Raw genomic sequence first — 4,901 nt, 5'->3', positions numbered from 1 at the left:
CCACTGTACTCCAACTTGGGTAACAGAGGGAGACTCTGTCTCAGAGGAAGAAGAAAAAAAAAAGTGTAAGTTCTCGCTGGTATCTTAAATATCAAGTAAAATGGGATCAAATCAATAATTAACAATCTTTGGTTCCTGCCTATAGCAAACAGGTAAAATTGAAAGTAGTTATGTAAAGAATAGATTAACTCCTAACAAAATTAACCAAAGACAATTTTATTTTCATCTCCTTTCTTTGTTGTTTTTTTTGAGACAGGGTGTTGTTCTGTCTCCCTGCTGGAGTGCAGTGGCACGATCTTGACCAATTACAACCTCCATCCCCTGGGTTCAAATGATTCTCCTGCCACAGCCAACTGAGTAGCTGGGATTATAGGTGTGCGTGATCACGCCTGGCTAATTTTTGTATATTTAGTAGGGACAGAGTTTCACCGTGTTGGCCATGCCCGTTTCAAACTCCTGACCTCAGGTGATCTACCTGCCTTGGCCTCCCAAAATGCCGGAATTACAGGCCTGGGCCACCATGCCCAATCTATCATCTACTTTTTTAAGGTAATTATACTGAGGCAGGCAGTAGTTGTAAAATGCAGTCTCACATCATAGCTATACGCTAACCAGCGGGGTATCTGGTTCCCTGTCTTCACAGTCTGACTAGAAGATCTCCTCTTAGAAACCATTATACTCTAAAAAAGGAAAAGAAATAAAATCCAAGATTGGAGACTGATTTGGTAAATATATGCATAATTGTAAACAAATGTTTACTGTCAAAAATAATGTCTTATTGCGGTAATTACCTAATTGATAGTATATATGCAAATGGCAAAAAGTAGACTGGAGGCGGAGGTGACAGGAGTAAATTTACTTAAAGTATTTTTTGAACTGTTCTACATCTATGAGGAGATTTTGAACAATGACCCTGTAATTCTATCCAAAGGTATATATACAAAGGAATTGTATCAAATGATATTTGAGAGAATGCTTTAGTAGAATTATTCATAACTGTTCAAAAAAAAGCTGGCCAAATATATATTAAGGATAGATCAATCATTACAGTAAATCCACACAAGAGAACAACATAGAGAAGTGAAAAAAAATCATATGTACATGCAACTCTGTGACTAAATTTCAGAAACACAATGTTGAGACCAAGAAACCACAACCAAGAAGAACATGAAGGATTGTACCTACACACAGTTGAAAGCAGGCCAGACCAAGCTGTGCAGTTTAGGGTTGCATACCTAATTGGTAAAGTATAAGGAAAATCAAGGAAATGATCATCATAAATTATGGATATTGATTATCTCCAGAGATGTGAACAAGGGGTTACGGGCTTGGAAAGTGGCATGGAGGTGGACCTAGGCTGTTTTCGGTGTTCCTTGTCTCGCCCGGCATCATGGTTACTTGAGTGCTTATGATACATTGCGGTATTTCCCATTTTTGTTTTGGCTCATTTCTAAGTGTGCATTATAATTTTAACATAAAAATTTTAAATTAGGAGAAATATCTCATATAAATTTATTATTACTCATTATATACTGCAGGAAAAATAAACTATTTGTATACATTCTTATACAACTCTAAGACAGTTGAAGTAAGAACTTTCTTATTTAGTTGTAACATGAGGAAATTTGAGATGATGTTATCTGTCACCTCCAGATTTTTCCAAAGGATTTCTTCTAGCCTTAATTATCCACCTCATAGGAATAAACCTTTGCCATTCCCCACCGATTTTTTCCTTTTGGCTCCTGAATTTCTGACACAGCAAGGTTGTACATATTTTACACACTCTTAGTTTAGCAGAGTTCTTTTATCAGTTATGTTTTTCTGCAAGAGAAACCCTCCAAAACTACATCATATATTTATATATTATATCTTTAGATTTCATTTTTCTAAGCAGGGTTTGGTGGATGTCTCTGGGGATTTGTGGTGGGCCAAATTCTGCATCTTGGAGGTCGTTAGAGTTTGGCCAATTTAGTCTGGATCGGGTGGGGACAATCTGCCTTCATTAGTTTCTCATTCTCCTTCTGGGAACAGAGTACTAGCTAGGAGATATTCTCACCCTAAATAGAAAGAGGAAGAATCCCCAGTATGGAAGCCGTCTCAAATCTCTATGCAAAGTATATTAATTTTCTGTTTATCAAAGCAAGCTAAATTATTGAACTTCAAGTTCAGGGGAAAAGTAGTCAGTCGTCCTGTGATGGGAGGTTACTGCAAGGTTATATATCAAAGGACCTGGTACCCATGAATACTTATAAAATTGCTGAATATTTTAATTAAATAATAAATATTTAAACATTAAACTTGAAAGAAACTTTACCAAAGACCTAATAACTAGAGATGTGTTTGATAAATAAATATTGTTCATGGGCTGAAAATCCTGAGTGGGAAAATAGGACTAATTTCAGCTGGACAACTTCCTGGAAACTCATTTTATATTTTGCAAATTACAAGAAAATAATTCATTCCATTCATAAGTGATGGGCACATGTGTGTGTTTGTGCGTGTATTTATGAGCTTGTGAATAATGAAGTCACACAAAAGTATTAGCAGCAACCAGATCTTATGGAGTACTGGCCTGCCTGTGGTTCTCAAGTAAATCTTAGATGCCTTTGATAAAAGAAGGTTGGATTCTGTGTATTTAAACCTGGTGTTTAAAAAAGACTGCATAGGTGATTATCTTAGTTATGATCAAGCTCCCTTTAAGAATTTAGACATTTACTATATGATCTTTGTATTGAGTTATCAAACTTCCCTAACAACTAAAGTCGCTAAAGACAAATAATGGAGAGGTTACACAAGGAAAACTTGCAAACACTGAAAGTGAATATGTCCTTGTTTGCATACTAGCAAATGAGAATTCAGGGTTCATGTCAACTTCAGTATGAATAATTCCAGCCTATAACAAGAACAGACAGTGAGTGAATGAGTTAATTTGAGTTGTTTTGAAAATAAGAATGTTTTCCATAAAGAGAGCATTGAACTCATCCATTAGCATGCTATGGTGATTTCTGGCTTTACACTGGTCACGACAATTAAAAGTAAAAAGAATGTCACAGCAGATACACAAATCAGGTGCATATAGAGTTAAGGTCACGATATTCAAGCCATCACAAGCTGTGATGTTCCACCGGCATTTTAAAATTTTCTTTCTGTCTGTTCAGACATGATAACTTTTCTGTCTATCACTTTTTCCATTCTAAGAGTGGTTATATATTTTTTATTGGAAATTTTGCTAATGGCTTCATAGCATTGGTAAATTCCATTGAGTGGGTCAAGAGACAAAAGATCTCATTTGCTGACTAAATTCTCACTGCTCTGGCTGTCTTCAGAGTTGGTTTGCTCTGGGTATTATTACTACATTGGTGTGCAACTGAGTTTAATCTAGCTTTTTATAGTGTAGAAGTAAGAAGTACTGCTTATAACGTCTGGGTAGTGACCAACCATTTCAGCAACTGGCTTGGTACTAGCCTCAGCATGTTTTATTTGCTCAAGATTGCCACTTTCTCCAACCTGATTTTTCTTCACTTAAAGAGGAGAGTTATGAATGTCATTCTGGTGATGCTGTTGGGGTCTTTGCTATTTTTGGCTTGTCATCTTTTTGTCATAAACATGAATCAGATTGTACAGACAAAAGAATATGAAGGAAACATGACATGGAAGATCAAATTGAGGAGTGCAATATACTTTTCAAATATGACTGTAACCATGCTAGCAAACTTTGTACCCATCACTCTGACCCTGATATCTTTTCTGCTGTTAATCTGCTCTCTGTGTAAACATCTGAAGAAGATGCAGGTCCATGGCAAAGGATCTCAAGATCCCACCACCAAGGTCCACATAAAAGCTTTACAAACTGTGACCTCCTTTCTCCTGTTATGTGCCATTTACTTTCTGGCCATAATGCTATCAGTTTGGAATTTTGAGAGGCTGGAAAACAAACCTGTCATCATGTTCTGCCAAGCTACTGTATTCAGCTATCCTTCCACCCACCCATTCATCCTGATTTGGGGAAGCATGAAACTAAAGCAGATTTTTCTTTCAACTTTGTGGAATGTGAGGTACTGGGTGAAAGGACAGAAGCCTTCATCTCTGTAGATTCACGAGAGGGGCCTTGTGTGTCTTCTAGCAGAAAACAAACTGGTGGTGTATGAAACATTTTCTTTTTCTTACTGGGATTTCTGTAATGTATGTATATGAATAATTTCCAAATGTATACCTAGAAAAGTCTTTTACCTAATGTTAGTCTAGAAAAGTATCTATGTGTGTGTGTGTATTTATGTGTGTATGAAAAACTGAAGAACATTGACAATAACATGCTTTTTATTGTTTTTTCCAGAGAACTGCCAAATTATAGAGAGTACGACAAAAATTCCTCAGAATTATGAAGCCATGTTTATTTTATGCATGTAGTTTTTATTTCATTTGAAGAATTTATGTCTATTTATAATTATTAAGAACTGACAGCTTATCTCGGGAAAAATATTGCTCTTTTTATTGTTATTTGAACCACACAAATATACCACAGTGTTCTTAGAATTCGTTGTTTTAACCTGTAACTTTTTGGATAATAATGTCATTCAATTGTATCTCAATAGTGAGGATGTTTCTTTGGGGTTTTATTCCATTATGAATTCCTATTTTATGTGTAGTAAAAAGCAAACAGAATTGTTGTTAGAAAGCAATGCACACAATAAAATTTGAGTGACAAGCATATGTAGAGTAAATTTCATCTATGTCTTTCATAAACAGTACTGAGGAACATTAGATTTAATACAAGTATGTGAATAGCTTAGGAAAAAAAGTCTTCTATAAGAGGGATGAAAAATCATGATCATGATCTTGATTGCTATTATCAGCTTTCATATGCAGTTAGAAAAGTCATTTCTTCCAACTTTTGATCTAAA

At 35.5% G+C, this 4,901-nt stretch overlaps 1 pseudogene; it reads left to right on the top strand.

Moving 5' to 3' along the window:
• The first annotated feature begins 3,160 nt into the window (after positions 1 to 3,160).
• Positions 3,161 to 4,679, top strand: LOC102135407 (taste receptor type 2 member 46-like; annotated as a pseudogene).
• Positions 4,680 to 4,901: the final 222 nt, after the last annotated feature.

The sequence above is a fragment of the Macaca fascicularis genome, chromosome 11 (genome assembly GCF_037993035.2).
Source record: "Macaca fascicularis isolate 582-1 chromosome 11, T2T-MFA8v1.1".
Taxonomy (NCBI): domain Eukaryota; kingdom Metazoa; phylum Chordata; class Mammalia; order Primates; family Cercopithecidae; genus Macaca; species Macaca fascicularis.
The sequence above is the reverse complement of the archived record's forward strand: the minus strand, read 5'-3'. Positions and strand labels throughout refer to the sequence as shown.